This window comes from Coffea arabica, chromosome 4e (genome assembly GCF_036785885.1).
Source record: "Coffea arabica cultivar ET-39 chromosome 4e, Coffea Arabica ET-39 HiFi, whole genome shotgun sequence".
NCBI lineage: Eukaryota > Viridiplantae > Streptophyta > Magnoliopsida > Gentianales > Rubiaceae > Coffea > Coffea arabica.
In genome coordinates this window covers 42897642-42925365 of record NC_092317.1, presented here as the reverse complement: position 1 = coordinate 42925365, position 27724 = coordinate 42897642, and the positions used below count along the sequence as shown (strand labels likewise).

The 27724-nt window shown below is 37.5% G+C and overlaps 1 non-coding gene and 1 pseudogene across 1 annotated transcript; one reads left to right on the top strand and one right to left on the bottom strand.

Moving 5' to 3' along the window:
- Positions 1–20376: 20376 nt before the first annotated feature.
- LOC140005624 (uncharacterized) lies at positions 20377–25719 on the top strand (annotated as a pseudogene).
- On the bottom strand, positions 20914–21020 carry LOC140006168 (small nucleolar RNA R71). Its single transcript, XR_011813808.1, has one exon. It is a non-coding gene; the product is annotated as a small nucleolar RNA R71 (small nucleolar RNA).
- Positions 25720–27724: the final 2005 nt, after the last annotated feature.

Sequence of the window (27724 nt, the reverse complement as noted above, 5' to 3'; positions counted from 1 at the left end):
TCTCAATTTGGTCACAATCCCTGGTCGCCTCCAAGACCTCAGGGTGGTCTATATTCTCAAGCCCAATCTCGATCACGTCTAACGCCGTTCGTGTCTTATTATGAGTCTAAAAGTGTGGGGCAAGATTTTGAATATACATATAAGTCGTAAACCAACCAAAAGCAGAGTAAAGTTTCATATGTCATAAGGATCATAATAAATACATCAAGTTGGGATAAGTTTATCAAACCATTTCAAAAGGGGAAGGGAAACAACGGGAGTATAGCAAAACGTGCCGAGTTACCAAGATACAAAATAACAAAAGATTTTCCCTTATACAAAAGATTAAATCTCCAAAAGTGCTAGTCTAATCTAGGGTAAAGTTATAACCTCTATCCCTCGAGTGGAGTTATCTACCCCTACTCGAAAATTTCCAACACTTAGACCCCTTTCTGACACTCGATTATTTTGTGGTGAATCTAGCTGGCCGCTGAACATTTCCTCTTTCTAGATGCACTGGGGCAATTCGAAAACTTATGCACGGTACTACCACATCTCAGACATTTTCCTTGTTTGCTCCAGCACTTGTCCTTGGTATGGTTAATCTTGCCACAATATCCACAATTCGCGTGAGAAGTGACGGCTTGACCAGTTTGAGGATTTCCTTTGTATTTCTTCTCTAGTTCTACGTTCTGGCGTAGCAACTCAGTTTTCTCTGCATATTCTTGTTTCCACCGTCCTTCCCAGTAGTCAGCCAATTTTCTTTGAAATTCTACCTCATTTCGAAGAATATCCATTTCCTTGCACATTTCTTCCAAAGTTGTTATCTTACCAGTTGGTTTAAGTCAAATACTAGCCTGCCAGGTAAATCAAAGGTTCAAAATAAGTAGCTATTCATAATGGACTCGAGTCTTAATACTCTTTCATTCTTTTGTTTATAGGTTACTCCGGAATGCAATTCTCAACTATTCTCTGCTTAATACGGGCGAGTTCTTAAATCTCCATGAGATTACTATCATTACATACAAACACAACCAGATACAGGGACCCCATTCCTTAATATAAAATTTTCATGTCTTAGTTCACTCTCCAATACTTGTCTACGAAGTTGTTCGAGAAGAGATCATAACCTCTTACTCCCACTAGTGTCTTATCGTATCCTCTTAAATCAATCTTACTATTTCGAGGTTAGGTTCCCCGTGAAATCTAGATAGGTACACTTCAAGAATCATTTCATTTTCACATTTCGTTGGGTCCCCAGGTGGGTTGATTGGTTTAGAGCTTTAGTGCTCCACTAATCGTGCTAGAGCATCAATCGTCTGGTTAATAGCAATAACTACACGATTATTTCCCTTCATTTCTAAGGTTTTGGTTCAGTCCAACAGTCATTCTATAATCACCCCCTTGAGCTTGGAGTTGCTTAACCCCTCGCCCTTAATCCTTTTTCACTCATTTGGCAACCCATAAATTTAACATGTTTAAAGGCATGATATAAAGTGAGTGCACATAAACGGAGTTTGAAAAGTGATACCTTTATTACGCCAAATAAATACAAGAATAAAAGAAAAGACACCGAAATAATCTCAAATGTGTACAACTTAATCATAGATTTGAAATTGTAAAGCAGTAAAGTCAAGCATGTCATGAGTAACGTTTTAATTGCCTCAAAATATAGAAAACATAGTAAAACAAGATACAAAATGCAATGGCCTTTAAATGAGTGCCACCCCGTCTATCTTTGGCAAAACTATTAAAATAGTTTAAATCACTAACTTAGTGATTGGCGGAGTCAAAAATCTTACTACCTCCGTAGAATCATTTTCATTTCCAGCACTAGGAGTTTTAGATCTCATGTCCCTTATCGAATATCTTATCATTCTCCACTTGCTCAACCAAGGTAACACACCCAGTCATCGGCTTATCCATACTGTCTTTAATTTCGGGCACTACCCTAACAAGTCGGGTCTTAGCTTTTTAAAGCTTCTCACAAGGAGCCTTTGTCTTCCTCGCTCCTTAAGTATCTCAATCTCCACTTCAAGAATTCTAGTAGTCTAGGCATCCGCAATTGCCCTCAGTTCTCGATTATCCCCTCGAGTTACCCTAATTTTCTCGCATAGCCACTTTTAATGATCGACCGTGTTATTCTTGGTTTTGGTGATCACAAAAGTTCTTTGAAATACAGTCCAAGAAAGTGAACACTTTGATCAGGCCTGATGGAACAAAGAAAGCATATGTTTGATTGACTCCAGACTACGATGCTTTGGATGTGGCAAACAAGATTGAAATAATATAAATGAATTTAGTCATTGTTTTGTTCCGATCAAAGATATTGTCTTTTAAGTGTGTCATTCTTGGCACTTTGAAATGTTTATCTAACCTTCTTCAAAAACAAGTGTTTTTGTCTATCCAAGAATCAGGTTCGAATATGTCATCAAAAGCAAAACAACCAAAATGTGAAGCAAAAACAGGACAATCAGGTCGGACGGCCGAAAGGAAACTGTCGGACGTCCGAAAGGATGAAGAACATCAGGAAGGAAGCACCGTCGGACGCTCACATAGAAGCATCGGACGTCCGGAAGGATCGGACGCTTGCCATCGGACGCTAATCAATCGCATCGGACGTCCGAAAAATTCCAAGATAACTTGCTAGCTCTCGGCCCAAGGTCGGACGCTGTGCTGTCGGACGACAAAGAACTTATCGGACGTCCGAACCTCAACTTGGCTATCATCGGACGATTGGTTCGGACGATGATTCGATCGTCGGACGTCCGACAGCCCCAACGGCTAGTTGACTCTTCAGCTGCCTTCTATCCGTTGGAAGCATTGATGAAGCCCATTTCTGGTTCTCTTTAAAATCAAACTGGTCTGAACGAAGTAGAAACTTTTGCACACTTTGTTTACAAGATCTAGTGAGATATTTTAGCTAGAAAATTGTCTCCAAAGCAGATTTGTTTTAAAGTGGTGTGAATTTCTGTTGAGCATTTCTTTTGTGGTTGAAAGGATCTTTAGTGTAGCTTTGTTGAGGGTTTTCTGAGTGATTGTAAAACTTCCTAGCTTGACTAAGTGAGGCTTAGGGCAAGGAGGAAGTGCTCCCTCCATTGTACATCTAGTTGATCTTCGTTCATCAAAGAGAAGTTGCTCTTCCTAGTGTTTGGTCTTCAAGTTTGGGTTAAGCTTGGTAGACACTTGGTTTGTCTCTCTATTTTACATTTCTGTTTAATAAAATATTCATTGCTTATCTATACTTGCTTCTCTGATCAATATTGCTATTGTCTTCTTATCTACTTGGTTGATCATTACTAAAAAGGAAGGTAAATTTTCATTAACGAAAAAGTGCATAAACTTGGTTAAGATTTTAATCAAACCAATTCACCCCCCCTCTTGGTTGTCTGTGGGACTAACAATTGGTATCAGAGCTTGGTCTCCTTGAGATTAAGCTCTAACGGCTTGGAGTAAAGATGACAACCAGTCATGCTATGTTTGTTGAGGGGCAATCTGTTACTAGGCCTCCCATGTTCAGTGGCTCTAACTATGTTAGCTGGAAAGAACGAATGATTATCTTTTTACAATCTATTGATATTGAACTATGGTTTATTGTCAGTGAAGGACCGCATGAAGCTAACTTTCTTGATGCAGATACAGGGTTGCTTCGGCCAAAAATGAGAGCTGAAATGAATGCTCAAGATAGAACTAACCTTACATTGAATGCCAAGGCCATGAATGTTCTTTATAGTGCCTTAGATTCAAATGAATCAATTAGAGTGAAAGGCTGTAAATCAGCCAAAGAAATGTGGGATAAGTTAAGAGAAATCCATGAGGGTGGTGACAATGTGAGAGAACAGAGAAAGGCCATCTTGGTCACAAAGTATGAATCTTTTAAGATTGAACCTCTTGAGGATATTGACAAAATGTTTTGCAGGTTCACTGACTTGATCAAAGATCTCGAGGTGTTGGGCAAAGAGTACACCTTGGGAGAGAAGAACAGGAAAATTCTCAATGCTTTGGGCAAAGAATGGGAAAATAAAGTGACTGCAATAGAAGAGTCTAAGGATTTAAGTTCTGTGCCTATTGAATCCATCATTAACTCACTAACCTCTTATGAGTTGAAACTGAAATCTAAAGTGCAGGAGGAAGAGGATGCTAGAGCAAAGAGAAACATTGCTCTAAAGACTACTCAAGGTGAAGATGATCCAGCTCACCTGGATGATGAAGACTCGGATGGTGATGATAATGATCTTGCTCTTATCACCAGAGGCTTCAAAAGGATTTTGAATAAAAGAAAGTTTAGAAGGGGAGGTCCTAGCAATCAATTCCAGAATCAACCATCTATCGCAAAGTACAAAGGAAAACAAGATTTCAACAAGAAACAGTTGGACAAATGCTTCGAATGTGGACAGATTGGACACTATGCAAATGAATGCCCCATGAAGAAGATGAAAGATGGAAAAGCTGATCGAAAGCCAAGATTCAACAACTTTCAGATTACTTGGAATGAATGCAACTCCGAAGGGGAAGTTGAAGAAGAAGAGGAATCAGCTCAAATGGCCTTCATGGCTATTGGAAATAATGAGGTATCTTCCACTCACTCACAATCTGAAAGTGATGATGATGAAGATGATGATCTTGAATCTTTTGTTGAAAAGCTACATAATGCCTTGAAGGAATCTTATGATAAAAACAAGCTGTTAAAACAGAAAATTGCTTTTCTCATTCAAGAAAATACAAGTCTGGTTCAACAAAATAAACATCTAAAGACTGACAATGAATGCCTTGTAAGAGCCGGATGTGATGTTCAAAACGAGCTTGACAGAAAGACTAATATTTGTGAAATGCTGAAGGAAAAGCATGGTGATTTGAAGAAAAGAATGGACATCTTGGATGAAACTTTGAAATCAAGAAAACAGGATTTTCTCAAAAGAAACATGTCATCTACCCATCTTACTGCTTGTCAAAGAACATTTGCTCACAACAAAATTGCACATGGCTTCACAACATATAGAAGAGGTGGATTGAGATATATCAAACCAGTACATGTTAAGAACTCTTTCATTATGTGTGATTTCTGTTGTCAAAGAGGGCATTTGAAAGGAGATTGCTATGTGAAAAGAAATCTGAACAAAGGGATGAAATGCATGTGGTTAGTTAGATACAATACTAACTATTATGGACCCAAAAATTAAAATGGGTACCAAACACCTTATCTTTTCAGGAAAAAGGATCAAACAACTCCAAATGGTTTATTGATAGCGGCTGCTCAAGGCACATGACCGGTGATCCCTCCTTGTTCATAAAGCTGAAATCAAAATCAAGTGGAAAGGTAACATTTGGTGATGATGTGAAAGCTAAGACAATTGGAATAGGTGATGTTGGTAAGGATGGTGAAACTTTTGTTCATAATGTGCTCTTGGTTGATAACTTAGGTTATAACTTGCTTAGTGTTAGTCAATTGTGTGATAAAGACTTGTATGTGTTGTTTAAAAAGCTTGAATGCATTGTACTTGATTCCAAATACAATGTTGTGTTCAAAGGTAAGAGGTTTAATGACATATATATTGTGATTCTTGATAAAGTTAATTCTTCTAGCTTAAAATGTCTTAAAGCTTCAAATGAAGATCCTTGGTTGTGGCATAGAAGACTTTGTCATTTTAACATGGACTTACTAAAGGAAATTTCGAAAAAGGAACTAGTTAGAGGCTTGCCAAAAATCAGTTTTGAAAAGGATAAAATATGTGATGCATGTCAATTTGGTAAGCAAACAAAAGTTTCTTTTAAAACAAAGAAGTGTGTATCTACTTCAAAACCCTTAGAACTCTTGCATCTTGACTTATTTGGCCCTACTCAAATCTCTAGCTTGGGTGGTAAGAAATACTGTTTTGTGATTGTGGATGATTATTCTAGATACACTTGGGTGATATTTCTTGCTCATAAAGATGATGCCTTCAAGAATTTTACTTCATTGTTTGCTAAAGTGCAAAATCTGCTTGGTTTAAAAATTGTTAGAATTAGAAGTGATAATGGAACTGAATTCAAATTTTGTGGATTTCCAGAATTTTGTGATTATAATGGTATAACTCATGAGTTTTCTATTGCAAGGACTCCACAGCAAAATGGTGTTGTAGAAAGGAAAAACAGGACTCTCCAAGAGGCTGCTAGAACTATGTTGAATGAATGTAGATTGCCTAAATACCTTTGGGCTGAAGCGGTAAACACTGCATGTTATGTAATGAATAGAATTCTCTTGAGACCTATTTTGAAGAAAACTCCTTATGAACTGATTTTTGATAAGAAACCTACGGTTGGTTATTTCAAAGTATTTGGTTGTAAATGCTTTATTTTGAATCTAAAGGAACATCTTGGCAAGTTTGATAAAAAATCTGATGAAGGAATATTTTTGGGATATTGTGAAAATAAAAGAGGATATAGAGTTTTTAATAGAAGGACTCTTGTGATTGAAGAAGCTATACATATAACATTTGATGAAACCAATGATGATTCCAAAAGTTTGTGTGAGGATGATGATGTAGGTGTTCGAGAAGGAATGGAAAAGCTATCAATTGGGAATGAAGGAAGTTCTAAACCAGCAGCAACTGAAATGGAAAATGAAGTTCATAATGATCAAGAAGTGGAAGATGAAGACAAAAATGATGATCCACTCAAAGATTTTCCCAAGGCTTGGAAATTCAGCCAAAATCATCCAAAAGAACTTATAATTGGTGATCCATCCGAGAAGGTAAACACTCGTTCCTCATCTAGAAAATTGATTGATAATTTTGCTTTAGTTTCTCTTTTTGAACCTAAAAATATCAATGATGCTTTAAAGGATGAAAACTGGATTTTGGCTATGCAAGAGGAACTTAATCAATTTGAGAGAAATGAAGTTTGGACACTTGTTGATAGACCTCAAAATCAGCCTATCATTGGCACAAAGTGGATTTTTAGAAATAAGTTGGATGATAAAGGTGTTGTTGTAAGAAATAAAGCCAGATTAGTTGCTAAAGGATATGCACAAGAAGAAGGAATTGATTTTGATGAAACATTTGCTCCCGTAGCAAGATTAGAATCTATTAGAATGCTTCTTGCTTTTGCTTGCTTCAAAGGTTTCAAATTGTTTCAAATGGATGTTAAAAGTGCCTTTTTAAATGGTTTTATTGATCAAGAAGTGTATGTGGATCAACCCCCCGGTTTTGAAAATACAAAATTTCCAAGTCATGTGTTTAAACTTTCTAAAGCTTTATATGGTTTAAAACAGGCTCCAAGAGCTTGGTATGAAAGATTAAGTGGGTTCTTGATTGAAAAGGGTTTCAAAAGGGGTGTTGTGGACACCACACTTTTTACTAAGCATGTGTTGAAAGACCTTCTTATTGTGCAAATATATGTTGATGATATTATTTTCGGTGCTACTAATGAGTATCTATGTAAGGAGTTTTCCACCACTATGCAAAATGAATTTGAAATGAGTATGATGGGAGAATTAAATTTCTTCCTTGGACTTCAAATACATCAAGCTCTTGAGGGAATTTTTATAAATCAAGCAAAATATACCAAGGAATTGCTGAAAAGGTTTGGCATGGAGGACTCAAAACAAGTTGGAACTCCAATGTGCACTTCTACAAAGCTTGACAAAGATGAAGAAGGTAATCATGTGGATGAAAAGCATTATAGAGGTATGATCGGAAGCCTACTTTATTTAACCGCAAGTAGACCTGATATTATGTTTGCTGTTTGCTTGTGTGCTAGATTTCAATCTTGTCCAAAAGAATCACATTTGAATGCTGTAAAAAGAATTTTTAGGTATTTGAAAGGTACATTAGACTATGGTCTTTGGTATGCTACATCTAATGAGTTTGCTTTATATGGTTATTCGGATGCTGATTTTGGAGGTTGTCATGTGGATAGAAAGAGTACGAGTGGAACTTGTCATTTTCTTGGAAATTGTTTAGTCTCTTGGTTTAGCAAGAAACAATGTGCAATCTCTTTGTCTACCACCGAGGCGGAATATATTGCCGCTAGTGCATGTTGTGCTCAACTTCTATGGATGAAGCACACTTTGAATGATTTTGGATTGTTGTATGACTGCATGCCTGTATTCTGTGATAATACTAGTGCTATCAATTTGACCAAAAATCCTATTCATCATTCTAGGACAAAACACAGATATAAAGCATCACTTTATTCGTGATCTTGTTCAAAAAGGTGAAATATGTGTAAATTATGTTTGTTCTAAAGATCAATTTGCTGATATTTTTACCAAAGCTCTGCCATTAGATCAGTTCATTCATCTAAGATCAAAATTAGGAATAATCGAAAAATCATCCTAATATTTCTCAAAGTCTTCGGACGTCCGAAAGAAGATGAACGGACGTCCGATGATGTTCTTCAGCCATTTTCCAGAATTGCGCCTGTTCGGACGCAACTGTCGGACGCACAACTTCGTTCGGCCGTCCGACAGTGCAACGGCTCATTTGTTTTAAATCAACTTTCTTCCTTATTTGCTTCAGTCTCTTCATATCCTATTTCCTCTCGGACGAAAACTCTCTCTTCCCTCACTCTCAAATTCGTACCATTCTGTAACTACCATTCCCAAATTGACTCAACCAAAACATTTCCCCATCGTTTGCGTTTCATTTCTCCTGATCATTTCACCAAACTGAGTAACATTTCGCAAATCCCCAAATTTTCCTCACAACCCTACTCTTGCATAACCGCTCTGTCAAATCTCGTTCAAGGTGTTTTTGTCCCAAAATTTCTGTGCGATTCACTTCCCTACTGCTGTGTGCATCATTTGCATCCTCCATTCCACACATTTAGAACAATGGTGAATCTAAGGGGAGGAAAAGTTACTGCCGGACGCAAGCATCCACTCAGGGATGAGGATGAGGATCTTCCTACTGTCAAACGGACATCCAAACGCTTCAAAAGGGGAGCTATCAAGGGTCAAATGTCACGGCCTACTCCACAACCCACATCTCAGCCTGAATCTGGACAGGGGACCTCCTCTCAACCGCCTCCTAAATCAGTTCCTCCTCCTACATTCTTTGATGATGCTGCGAAAGACAAATACTCCTGGATATCCCAGAAGGGTGTCATCCCTCAAAGAACTGTAAACCCCTCTGAATTTCGCTCCATAGGTTTAGAATCCATTCTGAGTCTATTTGCTTTCCAGAAATGGTCACATCTTATTTCTATGCCAAATGTCTACTATCCTGATATGTTGCATCAATTTTTTGCCAATCTAAGGAAAGGTTCTGACCCAACTGAAATATTTTCCAGGGTTAATGGGGTAGACTTAATCATTGACTCTGAAATCGTGAACTCCATTTTAAATACTACCATTGAACGTTTATGCAAAGATAAAATTGCTAATTTCTTTTCTTATGAAGAGCTTCCTACTGCTGCAAATCATTTTGATGGGACAAAAATGTTAACCTATTTCAAAAGAAGTTTTTCCTCACCTGCTGATGCTAAATTGAATGATCTGGCCCCTGTGAATTTAATTGCTTTTTCTATCATTTCAAACCTGCTTGTGCCTACTGATGGCCACAGAACTGATGCAAACAAAATGGAGTTGTACCTCTTTTATTGTTTTCAAGAAAAAATTCGTATTGATTTTGGTTTTGTCATGTGCAAGTTCTTACTTCGCTATGCCACTGATTCTCGCAGAAAATTATCTTATGGAAAGTTTCTTCAAAAGATTTTTGAGTTTAACAAAGTCCCTATTCTAGGTGTTTGTCCTAAAGAAGCATCTTCTTATGCCTTTACAAAAGGGTATTTTGAAAGGAAAAATCTTGTTTTCAAAGATAATCTGTGGGCTTATAAGGGTGCATCTTCTAGTGAACTTAGGTCTAAGACTGCACATGATCCTTCACCCATTTCACTCACTCCCATTCACCCTAGGAAGTCTGCCACTAAAGCATCTTCCTCTTCCAGTAATGAAGTAATTGAGCTTCTTCAAGAACTCAAACAGCATGTTCTTCTTCTAGAACATGGTCTCATGCTCACCATGTCTTCTGAGCAACAAACTGCCTTTCTTGACAAAAAGAATCTTCTTTTTCCTCCACCTGTGGTTGAGGAAGTCTCACATGACAAAGAACCTCGAACCACTGATCCAGGTTCATCAGTTCCAGATCCGAATCCAGCAACTCCTATGACTCCTCATGGCCCTTCCACATCAGACAAAGGCAAGGCACCAATTGTAGAAGCTGCTGAAGATAATGAAGACACTGAAGAGGAGGATCTCGACCAATATCAGCCTTCTCGGAGGACACCTGGATCCACGTAGATCATCATTTAGGACATTTGCATTTTGTTTGTCTCTTTTAGAATATGTTATGTTATGGATATTCTCAGTTTCTTTTGGTGTGTGTTGATGGATGATCTAAGTACTGAGGTGTAATATAATGGATATTCTTGTTTATGTTTAAGTTCTGTGATGTTTCTAAGTATCTTGATGGAAGTTATTGGTGATGTTTAAGTACTGGTGATGTTTGTTTATTCTGTTTATGTGAATGGAATGAATTGTTTTTGGTTTACATTTTGGATAAGATGTATTTGTGTATAAGATGGATGTTTTTGGTTTGCTCTTTTGTGATGACAAAAAGGGGGAGAGATCTGATTGATGATTGATAATGTTGGATATGATGAATTGATTGATGGTTTAATTTGAATTTTGCTGATGGATTGAATTGGTGATATGTTGGTTGTGTGTTACTTAATTGTCATGATTTTGGATGATTGTCTAAACTCGGTTGGGCAGTCTAGTGAGGGGGAGGTTTTCAAAAGTTCTTTGATTCACTATGGCAGGGGGAGTTCTTGTCTATTTTGAAAGGGGGAGCTTTCATTGCAATCATCAAATTTCATTTCAAACTTTTGTTTTGTTATCATCAAAAAGGGGGAGAATGTTATTCTTGGTTTTGGTGATCACAAAAGTTCTTTGAAATACAGTCCAAGAAAGTGAACACTTTGATCAGGCCTGATGGAACAAAGAAAGCATATGTTTGATTGACTCCAGACTACGATACTTTGGATGTGGCAAACAAGATTGAAATAATATAAATGAATTTAGTCATTGTTTTGTTGCGATCAAAGATATTGTCTTTTAAGTGTGTCATTCTTGGCACTTTGAAATGTTTATCTAACCTTCTTCAAAAACAAGTGTTTTTGTCTATCCAAGAATCAGGTTCGAATATGTCATCAAAAGCAAAACAACCAAAATGTGAAGCAAAAACAGGACAATCAGGTCGGACGGCCGAAAGGAAACTGTCGGACGTCCGAAAGGATGAAGAACATCAGGAAGGAAGCACCGTCGGACGCTCACATAGAAGCATCGGACGTCCGGAAGGATCGGACGTTTGCCATCGGACGCTAATCAATCGCATCGGACGTCCGAAAAATTCCAAGATAACTTGCTAGCTCTCGGCCCAAGGTCGGACGCTGTGCTGTCGGACGACAAAGAACTTATCGGACGTCCGAACCTCAACTTGGCTATCATCGGACGATTGGTTCGGACGATGATTCGATCGTCGGACGTCCGACAGCCCCAACGGCTAGTTGACTCTTCAGCTGCCTTCTATCCGTTGGAAGCATTGATGAAGCCCATTTCTGGTTCTCTTTAAAATCAAACTGGTCTGAACGAAGTAGAAACTTTTGCACACTTTGTTTACAAGATCTAGTGAGATATTTTAGCTAGAAAATAGTCTCCAAAGCAGATTTGTTTTAAAGTGGTGTGAATTTCTGTTGAGCATTTCTTTTGTGGTTGAAAGGATCTTTAGTGTAGCTTTGTTGAGGGTTTTCTGAGTGATTGTAAAACTTCCTACCTTGACTAAGTGAGGCTTAGGGCAAGGAGGAAGTGCTCCCTCCATTGTACATCTAGTTGATCTTCGTTCATCAAAGAGAAGTTGCTCTTCCTAGTGTTTGGTCTTCAAGTTTGGGTTAAGCTTGGTAGACACTTGGTTTGTCTCTCTATTTTACATTTCTGTTTAATAAAATATTCATTGCTTATCTATACTTGCTTCTCTGATCAATATTGCTATTGTCTTCTTATCTACTTGGTTGATCATTACTAAAAAGGAAGGTAAATTTTCATTAACGAAAAAGTGCATAAACTTGGTTAAGATTTTAATCAAACCAATTCACCCCCCCTCTTGGTTGTTTGTGGGACTAACAGACCGCTATTAACACCCCATTATTTGGGTGCGAGCAAGTCCTTTGAAAATCACATGAAATCCTAGTTCTGTGAATTGGATTATCTCTCCAATGCTCCCTTAAGTCTTTCTCAAGAATGGGCCACCGGAAGGCGTCCCGAGACCATTTAATATCACCCTTATCTCCCATAACTTACCCTTAAAAGTAAAAGCTCATGTAAGTCCAGGTATATTCAAAAAACTAGATCTGATCATTTCGTACTATCCCACATGTATCACACAAAATCAAGACTCCTTGTCATCCACTAATTCAAACCTAGGTTCTAGTTTTCATTTTCACAAGCTGTCACTTAACTTTTCAACCAGTTCCACAGTCCGGCATCCTAAACTTTTAAGCCTAGGACACACTACAAATATCTGAAGCCTGGGCTCTGATACCAACTGTGACGCCCCCACTTCTCCCTAAGGCGAACCAAAGGGTATCCGTGGGACGCCCGCCCAGCTATCGCCAGGACTCAAGCAATTCCTTTCAAGCTTATTATCGGTCTACACAACACAAGTAAATAACTTAAATATAGTAAATGCGGAAGAGTTCAAGCTTAACAACAGTCATCCATTATCCAACCCGCACGTCAGGTGCTCAAAGTACATCATGAATCCCAAATATACATCATGCCCCAAAAGTTACATTTCAAATCCAAAAGTACAACCCAAAAACCAAGGCATAGCCAAAATGTAATAGAAACCCTAAACAAAAGCACATCAGGAGGGTTTCTCCAATACATCTCCGAGTTCAATCCTATTAAAGAAAACAAATCTACATGGGGAGCAAAACGCTCGTGAGGCCAAGAACACACATGCAAGCACGTAGTCCAGATAACAGTCTCAAATAACAGTTTAAGAGATAATTACAAGTAATTAATAAAGCCAGTGAAAGTAAGCAGAAACAATTCAATGATATAGTAGCTCTCAAGAGCTAAGTTTCACTTGTTTTGCCAGTTCATTCGTATATCTTCCCGCGATGACTCTCCGTTAACCGGGTTGATATTTTCAAACCGTAGATAACCACTTACTTCTCATCCGTCCACCCTACACCGCTTCGGGCCCGCACGACATTTATAAGGCTATACTCCACGAGTATGCCAAGCAAGATCTCTCAAATAGATCAAGCTTATCATGTGATTCTCATGGCTCACCAAGGTACCCGACCAAACCCATGCCGGCTCGAGTTCCAAGGTCGGCCTATGAGTTTGGGCGTCCCCCATGTATCATGTAAGTGTCGAGAAGATTCACTCCAACGACGGATGCAGCCATAGCATACCATGTCATGTAATAAAGCATTCGACAGGTTTAAGCATGTATTTCAGGTCATGTAAACCAGGCAAAACATGTTAAGCATGAGTCATTTGTTTCAAATGAGAACGAGTGCGATAAAGTGCACACTCGACTCCATTTTTCAAAACCAAGTAGGCTAAGCATGTAATCAGGTAAGCCAAGCATGAATCAAGTCCATAGAGTTCAAATAGCCATACACTTGACACTCACCGAGCAAATCAAGAAGAAATATTTTCTGGAAGTTCAAGTGTTCACTGTAGGATTCTCTTGAAGGTCCTCGAGTGCACCTGAGCAAAATATAATGTATTATCATTCACGTGCCCCAATTATCAAGGAAGATTGTATGTTAGTACAATCTAAGAAAATTTCATGAAAACGAACCTCAATTACTCGTAAATCGAGGTTCAATTACAGCTTCTTAAAGTACAAGAGCGATCGAGTTTTCATTTTGGAAAATCAAGTATAAAACGGTCAAGTAATATCGAAGGAATAAGGAGTGCTTGAAAACTCCCTTCCTTTGGAATCCGGAAAATTTTCAGTTTTGATACAATATTTTGGAAAATCGTATCTCACATTCTACATATCAACAATTGGAAAACTTGGTACCGTTGGAAACCTCTTTGAAAGTACTAAAAGTTCTTAGAAGACACTTTTCATGATTCTAAATGGAAGATATTCAAAAATGGGCTCAAAGTTACTGTTTCAGAGTACTTAAGGTTGTGTTGGGGTTGGTTTTTCGCTAACTTTGGAAATTCGGCAAAATTCACACATTGCGAGCTAGCCTCTGAAATCTATAACTCAATTAGAGTTGCAAGTAATGCTTTTAACAGAAAAAGTGGATCAAGAATCGGAGTTTCGAGCACCGAGATACGGTAGCTCAAAGTTAGGGAAAAATTCAAAACTGGTGAACAAATTTCCAGATTTGAGCTTCCAACTTTGGAACTTTAGTTAGGTATCGAAATGGATTTGGATTGGTACAAAATTTGGTAGTATAATACTCCTATATAAAGAGTATCCCTTTACGAAATTTCATGGAAAAATACCTTCGGGAATGTAGTCACTCAAACAACCAAAGTTTCGAAAATCCTAAGACAAAACTGCCTTGAGCCTTTTGTTTTCCATTCCAAACATTTGGTCAAGGAAAAATTACTCAAACATGGCTCATTAGTGTAGGAAAAGCCTAAGGAACATTCATGGCACATTTCATAAGTGTTTAGCACCAAAATATTCAGTTAGCAAGTCTACACCAAGCCTTGCATCAAATCTGTCCAAAAGTTAGGGTTTTCAAGAGCAGGGCAGGTTCCGTATTTTGATCATAAATCGCTCAAATTAACTCGGAATTGGGCATGGTTTATGGAATTGGAAAATAAATTCATAGAGCTAAAATTTCACAGAAGAAATCATTCTGAAATTTGGCACACAGCTAGCTCGAATTCGAGCCACAAGTTGCAGCCTCAGCATTTCGTTCCAGGAAAACAGAGAAACAGAACAGCCGACTTTAAATGGTTGGGTTGGCTCTCATAGATGGAACCACAATGTGAATTTTATACCGTCAGAAAGGTGGGAATGTCTAGTTTCAAATGCCACTGACGGCACTTGATTTCGACGTCGTAGCACAAAGTTATGGCCGAAACACGAAAACTGGTCAGAGCATTACGGGAACAGTTCCAGATTTACTAGCTTTGTGAAATCGATTCATTTGACCCACCAAACCTCAATATTTTTCAATGAAATTTTTTACACCATCTATACAACATATAAACATCATATATAAGCCATTAAATCCCCAAAATTCTGCAGAAATAGGTACGTTCAAAGCAGGGGCAGAATCGGAACTTTTTACTCCATGCACCCCTTGAAGTTTCTACTAATAATACACCATTAATCTACCATTTTGTGCACTAAACCAACATTAAATCCATCATCAAGCATGAGATCAGTCCCCAAGACAAAGGTGGGAGTTCATAGAGCCCACCCATTTCATTTTACACCATAAACAAGCTAACCAAAGGCATGCTAGAGCTTAATCATGCTATATGACTTCCAAAAGACAAGATTCTATGAGTTGATTACTACTTACTTTGGTTGATGAACCAAACAGAATTTTCGACCCTTTCTCAGCCAAAGAAAACCGTGCAAAGCTCCTTGTTTTCGTAGCTAGATGCACTCTCCAAGTTTTAAGCTAAGTGGTCTTCAATTTTGGTGTGAAATGGTTGAGATTTGGTGCATGAAATGGAGTAGAATTTGATGAAGCAAGTTTGGTTCTTGCTCTTGGGAGAGCCGGCGGTCTTAGGAAGGAAGAGAGAGAAAATTTTGATCTAAATGAGGCTTCCAAAGGATGCTTTAATGTGTGGCTAGAATTGGTGCAAAAGTCAACTCTCTCTCGCGCGCTTACGTGCGCGTTTCGTGCTCAATGCCTCTTGCATTTGTTTCACTACTGCACTAAACCTCTAATGCACTTATATTCATATAAATATTATTCACCCTTAATTGTTCCAAAATAATGGTCTAAAGTCTTTCAATTAATCGAGCGCTTGAAAACTCGTATTTCCAGTTTTGGCACGATAGAGTGAAACCTTCGAGAAATTCTTATAACGATCGTACCACTAACTATCACTTGAGTATTTAATCGTTAAAATACCTAATTTAGATCCATTGTATAAGTCTTTAATATTCCAAGCCTAGTGTACTCTCAATTGGGTAAAATTTCCAAGCACTATTCACTGTTCTCACTAAACGCGCTTTCGGAAATTAATTTTTGAAACAAGTCATTTTAAAAATATAATGAAGCTATATTTCCACGTAATTAGGTTCAATAGGTCTAGAAAATAATACTCGGAATAAATGAACAAGTAAATAATTAAATAAGCTCAAAATAGGGTTTTAATAAGAGTTTTACGAGTCCTCACATGAGTCGAGTATTAACTCCTCAAATCTCCAATAAATTTGTATCCATGCGTCTTTTGGAAAACTATCCGCGCGTGAGTAGTGTATGCTCACTTAGAACTTATTCACCTTTAATTCCCGATTAACTTTTCTTAATCTGCTATTGTCTAATTTCCTCAGGATAATCATACTCTCAAATATAATATCACCTTGAAACACTCGTGTTCATTATTTCTCACCTAAACAATACTCCGAAAATTGAAGTTGTTAACGGGACATTTTAAAAGCATAAAGAAGACATTATTCCATACGAATGGATTTAAAATGGTCGTAATAAATTATTTGGGGAAAACAGGTGGATAAATACTTAATTAAACCATTAATATTCGATAAAAATAAGAAATTTTTCGGGTCCTCACATTTCCTTTCACAAATCCCTCCACTAGAAGCTTTAATCCTCCTTAGTAAGCAACTTTGATGGAGTAATCTACAATTTCAATAGTTGGAAATCAAGATTGAAGCAAGGAATTGAAGTTGAGGTTGACAAGTTTCTCTTGTTTCTTCCTCTAGGAGGTTCGGCCAACTCAAGCAAAAATGAAGATGATCTTGGTCAAATTTTGTATTTAGTAAAGGTGAAGAAAAGTTGGTCAAGTCCACCATCCAATCGGGTCGCGACACATGGCACTTTTAATGGTTCAAGTTTATCTTCTTTCTTCCAATGGTTAATCTATTTAGGTAATCTCTAATTATCTCCTAACACCTAGTACTTTAATCTCTTTGTGCAAAACTTAACCTAATTGGCCAAATTTCTCTCACTTAACGTACTAGCGGGTCCCACGTCCAATATACACTCCAAACTTAACATGAACTAACTTATATCAGGAAAATGATTTAAAATCTCTATTCACTTATAAAATCTCTAAAAAAATCAATATCATAGGGTATAGTGAAGAAAATGCATGAGACAAAATAAAATAAAAGAATATAAAATAAGGAAAATTTACGGGTCCTCACACTCTCTCCCCTTAAAGAAATTTCATCCTCGAAATTTCCTTTTCAACGGAATCTATCAAAATCTGCATTAGACGGCGGATCATATCTTCTACGTCCTCAGACGAGTCGGAAACCTGAAGTTGCTCTAGAAAATTCACCCGAACCGATATTTTCGATCCAGTCCCTTTCCCCTTCGTCTGTCCAGGGTTAGTCTTGATTGGTTGCTTGGTTCGTTTCCCTTCGCGTAGTACAACTGGGCAATTAGCAACCTGATGATTGGCACCCCCACAACGCAGGCATTTTCTCCTTCTTTTCCAACAATTCACCTCAGTATGATTGATTTTTCCACAATAGCCACAAGATAGGTGTGGAATTGAGATTTGATCTTCTGGTGAGGCCCCTCTCGGAGTACCTTCTTTAGGTGACCCCAAAATTCTCACACCACTAATTCCTCTACCTACCTTAGCGAGTGGCCTACCTGGATCACCTTGTTCTTGCCTTTGGATTTCACTAAGTGCATCCCTTTTCTTTGCATGGAAGGCCTTCACCTAGGGATGGCAATGGGGGTGGGTGCCCGCGGGGGGCTCTCGGGGCGGGGGGGAATTATTTCCCCCCGCTTAGAAACGGGGCGGGTCCCCCGCCCCATCCCCCGCCCCACCACCCGCAAAACAAAAAAAAAAAAAAAAAAAAAAAAATATATATATATATATATATATATATATATATATATATATATATAATATGTAAGTTAATTAGTTATAAACTTATGATAATGATATTATTAGTTAGATGTATTATATAATGTATATTAGTTTATGTAATATAATTGATATTATCAATTATATGAATAATTATGCATGTCTACTAATAGAATTTATTAATTAGTTATATTAAATTTACTAATACATTTATACTAAATTTCTAATTACACTTAATAGAATAACACTTTTTTCTCAAAAAAAAGCACAAACACAATAAAGAATTAGTGATTGCATTTGTACTAAAAGTGAAAACTTGACTATTTTAGTAATATTTATTTCATCATATTGGATTGTATTCAAATAACTTCTGTTTGATTGTTTTTATGAGTTTCAATTGTAAAAGTACAATGAATAATAATTTGGTGATGTGTTGATATTTTAGTACTTGATTATTTATTAAAATTTAATTATAATAAAATTATATAATAAAATTTTATTAACCCCACGGGTGCCCCCGCGGGGGAAGCGGGGCAAGGCGGGGCGGGGGGAGCAGGAAACGAGGGACGGGGCGGGGGACGGGGGGAACTAATAGGCAACGGGGTGGGGGGGCGGGGGAGGGGTCCCCCGCCCCAACCCCGCCCCGTTGCCATCCCTACCTTCACTTGTGCACCTGAAATTTCTATCCTTTGTGAAGGTAATTGATGTATGAAATTCATGCACAAGTTGAAAGAAATGTCAGGGTCATCCAGAGGACAAAGTACACAAGAAAGTGGGAGCAAAAATGTAGAAAAAGGGAAGAAGTGAAAAACTGGAAAAATGTTCAACACGGATCCGAGCTCGGATCCGTGTGTACAAGAGGGATCCGACCCCTCGTCTGTACTTCTGGCGGAGTATATCCGAGGTCAGGACGATCCGACCTCGGATCCATCATGGGAAGGCCTCGGATCCTATAATCCGAGCTCGGATCCATTATCACTCCTCGGATCCGAGGCTCGGATCTGTCTCTCTCCTCAGCAAGTGGCACAGCCGTTTTTCTTTACCTTTCTCACAACTTTTACAGCTATTTTGAGGGACAGAAATCGGTGGCACATGCTTCTGCAATAAAAGAGAAGACCAAATGAGTGTGGACAAAAGGAACATCATATCTTTGACTTCTTTTTACAAAATCTAAGTGGAGGAAATTATGAAGTGAGAGGAATGGAATTTCTACCACCTTTTATGCAGAAACACAAGGGAGAAGCAAGGATAACCATACGTAGCTAGTTTTCCTTCTTGCAACAAGTTTTCTCTCTAGTTAGGAGTACTTGGAGAAGCATTTTTTGGAGAGTTTTCACTTGTAATCATATTGTGCAAGAACATAGCAGGAATTGGAGAGCTTCACCTTCAATTGGCTAAGCTTTCTTTTATCTTTCTTATACTTGTACTTTATGATGTTTTGTATTAATAAACTTGTGAATTTGATTGTTAAATCATTCATGAGTAGCTAAACTCCTTCATCTAGGGAGTAGATGAAACTTATGGCTAAATAATACTAATTGAATGTGATTTACACTTGTTATATCTTGAGTTAACTTGTCTACTTGTGTAGCTGTGATTTCTTGTTATTGTTTGATCACCAATAACTTGTTTACAGTTGTTATTGTTCAATGAGAATTGGTAATAACAATGGAAACACATGAGTAGAGCTTGAGTTGTATGTTCATGAAAATAGAAATACACTTAAGTGGATTACTTAGTATTTCATGAACTAAAACAGAGTTGTAGTAGTATTTCACCATGGAAATAGGGAAATCTATATTGCTCTAAGCCATTTCATCATGGAAATGAGACTTGGTAATCTTGGAAATAAATCTCTGGTTAAGCAAGAATAATAGCAATAAGTAAATCCATTTATTTGTGTAGTTTATGCCATAAGTGGAATCTACATCCCTAGAATCTTCATTAAGTGAAATTTCTCTATTTGCATTCAGCATTTGTTAAACTAGATTTGTACATCAGATTTGTAGATTACAGCATTAGATTTTCTCTGCTCAAAATTAATGGTAAGTCTAAATAATAGAGAGAACAGGGGCTTAGTAATTGTTTAAATTGCTCCTCGTGGGATCGACCCGATACACATCTTGTACTAAAATTTCGACCTGTATACTTGCAGTCCAACGGGTGTAAAATCGGAATTAAACTTGCATTGATACAATAAGAACCCGTCAAGTTTTTGGCGCCGTTGCCGGGGAGCGGCAATATTAGGGCCTAGTCATCTCTATTAATTTAGACATTTTCATTTGTTTTTATCCAAGTTGTTGAATTAAAACTACAAAAATTTCTCTTATTTTTATTTGTAGTGCATGCACCGATCAAATAGAGAAGTTGCACATTTTGATCCTGAAATTGAAAGAACATTGCGGAGACAAAGGAGGAATACACTGCATCAAGAGGAACAAGAGGTTTGGCAGCCAATAGAAGATATCTTGATAGAATTACCATTTGAAGAAGAAATGGCGGAAAATGACCTAAATAGGCGAGTTCTGCGAGATTTTACTATACCGGGAACACAAGGTTCACAAACGAGCATAGCAAGGCCTGCGGTAAATGCTAACAACTTTGAGATTAAACCTTCACTTATCCAAATGGTTCAACAATCTCAATTTGGAGGTAATGCAGTAGAAGATCCTAATACACACTTAGCTACATTCTTGGAAATTTGTGATACAATTAAAATGAATGGAGTTAGTGATGATGCTATAAGGCTAAGATTGTTCCCATTTTCATTGAGAGATAAGGCCAAACTTTGGCTACACTCTCATGCTCCCAATACTTTCACTGGATGGGATGAATTATCAAGAGCATTCTTAAATAAGTACTTTCCACCAGGTAAGACTGCTAAGCTTAGAATGGATATCACTAGTTTTAGCCAATTAGAAGGTGAATCATTATATGAGGCATGGGAAAGGTTTAGAGATCTGCTTCGGAAATGTCCACATCATGGACTGCCGGAGTGGTTAATCATACAAACCTTCTATAATGGTTTAGTTTTTTCTACTAAAACTATGATCGATGCAGCTGCAGGTGGAGCTTTAATGGGTAAAACACCCCAAGAAGCTCATAATTTGATAGAAGAAATGGCAGCAAATAACTACCAATGGGCCAATGAGAGAGGTAATGCAAGACGTCACGCAGGTATGATAGAAATGGACACTCTTAATATGCTGAGTGCTCAAATGAATAATGTGATGAAATTGCTAAGTAGACAAGGTCCAAGCTCATCTAATGCACATGTAGCATGCTGTTCTGTATGTGGAGGTGAACATGATACTAATGAGTGTGTTGATTCTGAACAGGTACAATTCGTCAATAATTACAATCGTAATGCTCAAAATAACCCCTACTCGAATACTTACAATCCGGGGTGGAGAAATCATCCAAACTTTGGATGGAAGGATCAAGGAAATCAACCAAGGCCAACCAATCCACCGGGATTTCAATCAAGGCAACAACAAGCTGAAACTAAATCTGGTTGGGAGATGGCAGTGGAAAAGCTTGCAAAAGTTACCTCGGACAGATTTGAGCGAGTAGAAGGAAGGTTGGACCAACTCACTACAATGTACAGGAATGTAGAGGTCCAAATTGGTCAAATTGCTAGTTCTTTGAATAATCGAAATCAAGGAGAATTACCTAGCAAAACAGAGGTCAATCCTAAGGAGCATGTGAAAGCCATTACTCTTCGTAGTGGTAGACAATTAGAAGATCCTCCAGTGAAGGAAGTTGAGAAGGATGAGAATGAAAAACAAGAAGAAAAGCAGTGGAACCAAGAGGCGATTGTGGAGGAAAATAGTCGGGAGAATCCAAGAGAAAAGCAACCATCATCTTCCACTACCATTCCAATACCCCCTGCGGTTCCATTCCCACAAAGATTAAAGCAAAATAAGTTTGATAAAGATTTTGAAAAATTTGTTAAACTTTTCAAACAATTGCACATTAACATTCCTTTTGCCGATGCTATTTTGCAGATTCCGTCTTATGCGAAATTTCTCAAGGAAATCATGACTAGAAAAAGAAAGTTGGAAGACTGCGAAACAATAGCATTAACGGAGGAATGTAGTGCAATTATTCAAAATAAGCTACCACCGAAGTTGAAGGATCCAGGGAGTTTTTCTATACCTTGCACCATAGGTAACGTTGATTTTTCTAAAGCATTGTGTGATCTTGGTGCTAGTGTATCATTAATACCTTTAACGGTGGCTAGACAATTGGGTTTGCATGAGCTTAAACGCACAAATATTACTTTGCAACTAGCGGATCGGTCTATTAGATATCCAGTGGGAGTGTTGGAGAATGTATTGATAAAAGTTCAAAAATTTATCATTCCAGTGGATTTTGTGGTATTAGATATGGAAGAAGATATATCTATGCCAATTATTCTAGGTAGACCATTTCTAGCTACTGCAGGTACTATTATTGATGTAAAAAATGGCAAGCTTAAGTTTCAAGTAGGTGAAGAAGAAGTAGAATTTAATTTGAATGAAATGGAAAAATACCCTTCTTTTACCGATCATGCTTATTCTATTGGCACAATTGATAAACTAACCCAAGAGATGAGTCAAGTCAACCTTGACTTAGATCCTCTTGAGCATTGTTTAATGAGTTTAGGTAAGCAAGAAGATGTTTGTGAAGAAATTGAAGAATTGGCCAAGTACTTGGATTTTCAAGCACCTTATAAAAGGGGTAATTTGTATGAAAGTCTTGGCCAAGGAAAAGGGTTTTCACAACCTTCAGAAATTGAACCTCCAAGGTTAGAGCTCAAGCCACTTCCGACTCATCTAAGGTATGAATTTCTTGGAGAAAATAAAACTTTACCTGTAATTGTTAGTGCTGACCTTGATGATGAACAGTGTGCAAAGTTGCTAAGAGTTCTAAGAAGGTGTAAGAAGGCAATTGGATGGACAATTTCAGACATTAAAGGTATAAGTCCTTCTATATGCATGCATCGAATTTTATTGGAGGACAATTGCAAACCAGTGGTGGAAACACAAAGAAGACTCAATCCAAACATGAAAGAGGTGGTAAGAAATGAAATTCTTAAATGGCTTGACGCAGGTATAGTTTTTCCTATCTCCGATAGTGTTTGGATTAGTCCAATTCATGTGGTACCAAAGAAGGGTGGAATGACTACAATCGTGGGTAAAAATGATGAATTAATTCCATCTAGACTTGTGGTAGGGTGGAGAGTGTGTATTGATTATCGTAAGTTAAATACGGTAACAAGAAAAGATCATTTTCCCCTACCATTTCTTGATCAATTATTGGAGCGAATAGCTGGATATGAATTTTACTGTTTTCTTGATGGTTTTTCAGGATATAATCAAATAGCTATAGCTCCAGAGGATCAAGAAAAGACCACATTTACATGTCCTTATGGCACTTTTGCCTTTAGAAGAATGCCATTTGGTTTATGCAATGCTCCTGCAACTTTTCAACGATGCATGATGGCTATTTTTTCTGATTATATTGAGAAAATTATGGAGATATTTATGGATGATTTTTCTGTGTATGGTTCATCTTTTGATCAGTGTCTTCATAATTTGGAATTAATTTTGCAGAGATGCGAGGAAACAAATCTTGTACTGAATTGGGAGAAATGTCATTTTATGGTAAAAGAAGGAATTGTCTTAGGACACAAGATTTCCTCCAAGGGAATTGAGGTGGATCAAGCCAAAATAGAAGTCATCGAAAAATTGCCACCCCCAAGCAATGTCAAGGGGATAAGGAGTTTTTTAGGACATGCTGGCTTTTATAGACGTTTTATTAAAGATTTTTCTAAAATAGTAAAGCCATTATGTGATTTATTATGTAAAGATTCTCCTTTTCAATTTGATGACAATTGTTTGGTTGCATTTGAAAGGTTGAAGAAGGAATTGATTTCTGCCCCAATTATAACTTCACCAGATTGGTCAATACCATTTGAATTGATGTGTGATGCAAGTGATTATGCAGTTGGAGCAGTTTTGGGACAAAAGAAAGAAGGACGATTGCACGTCATTTACTATGCTAGCAAGTTGCTAAATGAGGCTCAACTCAATTATGCAACGACAGAAAAAGAGCTATTGGCAGTGATATTTGCTTTGGACAAATTTAGATCCTATTTAGTAGGATCTAAAGTCATTATATATACGGACCATTCAGCTCTTAAATATTTGCTGCATAAGAAGGATGCAAAACCTAGACTAATTCGGTGGATTCTTTTATTGCAGGAATTTGATGTGGAGATAAAAGACAAAAAGGGATCGGAGAATCTAGTTGCAGATCATTTATCACGTTTGGAATATATCCCAATCAAAGATCAGGTTCCAATTCAAGAGAATTTTCCGGATGAGTTTGTCCTAGCACTTAGAAATTCTCCATGGTATGCAGATTTTGCTAACTACTTGGTCAGTGGAGAGATTCAAAAGGGATTTAATTATCATCAAAAGAAGAAATTCTTACATGACGTAAAAAGTTACTTTTGGGAGGAACCATTGCTATACAGACATTGTGCCGATGGTATGATACGTAGATGTATTCCTGAAGATGAGGTACATAATGTTTTATATCATTGTCATAACCTTGAAACAGGTGGTCATTTCAGTACTTCAAAGACTGTGGCAAAGGTATGGCAATCAGGATTTTATTGGCCAACTATGTACCAAGATGCTAGGGAATATGTTAAAAATTGTGATGCATGCCAAAGAACTGGAAATATATCTCGAAAGAATGAAATGCCCCTGACTACGTTCTTGGAAGTTGAGTTATTTGATGTATGGGGTATTGATTTTATGGGACCATTTCCTAGTTCTTTTAATAATAAGTACATCTTAGTAGCAGTGGATTATGTTTCTAAATGGGTTGAAGCAATCGCTTCACCTACTAATGACTCTAAAATTGTACTTAGATTCCTTAAAAAGAATATTTTCAGTAGATTTGGTATACCCAAGGCCATAGTAAGTGATGAAGGGAAACATTTTTGTAACAGACAATTGGATTCCTTATTGTTTAAATATGGTTGTAGGCACAAGACATCACTTCCATATCATCCTCAAGCCAATGGACAAGCAGAGCTAGCTAATAGAGAGATAAAGCTCATTTTGGAGAAAACTGTGAATAAATCACGCAAGAATTGGGCTACAAAGCTAGATGATACACTATGGGCTTACCGAACGGCATTTAAGACACCCCTAGGGATGTCACCGTATCGTTTAGTCTATGGGAAAGCTTGTCACCTACCTGTGGAGATTGAGCACAAAGCTTATTGGGCAATTAAATCTATTAACATGGATTGTAATTTTGCAGGAGAAAAGCGATTACTTGAGCTAAGTGAATTGGAGGAACACCGACTACATGCATATGAAAATGCCAAAATTTATAAAGAAAAGATCAAATATTGGCATGACAAGCATATTATTCCTAAAAAATTTCTGGTAGGGCAAAAGGTACTCTTGTTCAATTCACGCCTGAGGTTATTTCCAGGAAAATTGAAGTCAAGGTGGTCGGGACCATTTGAAGTAACTCAAGTATTTCCTTATGGAGCAGTGGAAATAAAAGGAGAAAATGGTTCTCCATTTAAAGTAAATGGGCAAAGATTGAAGCCCTATTTGGCCGGAGAAAAGGTTCCTAAAGGAGTAAATTACTCCTTAGGAAATGCAATGGAGAATTAAAGAAGTTATAGGAAAGTCGAGCCAACGACTATAAACAAAAGCGCTTGTTGGGAGGCAACCTAATAATAATAATGTATTTGTGTGTTTTTATGTGTTTCTTACATTTTGGTGTAAGTTAATTGACTAATTAGATGTATTTCACTTGTTTATAGGAGATACGGGAGTTTTATCATCCATCTTGGAGGTGCACTTGAAGATCATGTTGGCAGGGAGTTTTCTTACCAAATTGTGTTTTAAGTGTTTAAAATTTCTATGCCTATACATACATTGTGCATTTCAAGTGAGTTTTGGTGATATCATGGTTATAAAGGTTCATGGATTCATTTGATGTGTATTTAATGCTCAGAAATGCCATTTTGATGTAAAAATGCAAAAATGATCAAAGAACCTCACCCCTCGATTTTCAATGTAAATGTGTTTGTTGTGTTTTGAGAGGATGGATATTGTGTTTAAGGTATATTGCATGTGCGTGGGAGGTTAGAATTGATAAAAGTTTGTCCAATGTGTGTTTTGGAATTGGCCGGAAAAGGGAGAAAAAGTTTGAAAAATTGCAGTTTCTGCAATTAGTGCAGAGAAGTCAGGATCCGAGCTCGGATCCTAAAATCCCAGACAGATCCGACCGCGGATCCATAGATCCGAGCTCGGATCTTTTCCAACCCAGATAGATCCGAGGGCTCGTCTGTGTTTCTGTTGAGGCTGATCCGAGCCATGTAGGATCCGAGGCCTTCCAGAAAGGATCCGACCTCGGATCTCTTCGCGATAAGAAAGGAAACGAGGCCTCGGTTCCTCATTTTTTCCAGATTTCTCTTCTCTCTCTCTTCGAAACCCTATCCCCTTTCCTCCAATCTTCCATTTCATCCATAAAATTCCCAATTTTTCACAATAAAACCTTCCCTAACCTCTTGAGAGCATTAACCCTCAACAATTTAGAATCAAAAACATCAAATTGAGGGGTTTTGATCTTCAAGACGCAAAATAGGGCCAAACTGAAATCTAGCAATTTGAGGTCGAATTTGGGCTTGTTTCTATTCCATTTTTGCATCATTATCATCCTCCATCATCACTCCATCTATTTGAGGTAACAAATTTCGAATTTCTGTGACATTTTATATCTCTCATTTTTGTATATTTTTAGTTTTTCAATACATTTTGCTTAATTGTTGCAAATTCGTGATATAATTGTGCTACATTGTGCTCAAATCAGCTGTAATAATTATTTTCATGCTTATTTGTGTAAAAATTATGAATTTGGTGATAGTTTTGAGATTTCCTTCTCAATTTTTGGGCTTGAGCATTTTAGTGGTTTAAATTTGTGAATTTTGCTTTCAGTGAATATATGAACTGTTCCGAGAAGTATAAATCAATGTTATAATTGAAAATGATATGCTATCATTAGAGCAATAGCCCATTGGGTAAAAGTGTGTGTTCCCGATCAAGTTAAGCACATTGAACCACTTTTACTTGAAATAATTAATATTAGGATAACTTGGGAGTCATGTGTAGTTAACTTGAGTGTTAACGAGTGTTATGAATTGGATTGATGATATTCTCAAGTGTTTGAATGTTTATTTTTGCAAATAGATATAATTTAAAATTGTTTGCACTTAATATGCATGAAATAATTTCTTTACTGCTAATATCCTTTCTAAGTGTAGGAATTGGATTTGAGAAGTGTTAGGAAGCTTATTTGTTTAAATTTGGGGACATTTTGGCAGGGAGTTTAGCCCTTTTTCAAAGGGAAACTCTGCCGAAATTTTCTTAAATTCCTATTTTAATATGAATGAGCGAGTTTCTATCTTTTCTAATACATACTCATCTTGTTTATAGGTGCTATGGCTCGTACAAGGAGGGCTCGTATTCGTACTCCTACACCATCGTCAAGTGAAGAACATACACCTTCTGTGCATGAGGAGTCGCCTGAGGAAGAATCTCCTTCGCCTGAGTCACCACCTCGATCTCGCCGGAAGACTGCATCCACTAGCCGTGATGAGCCACCGCCAGATTA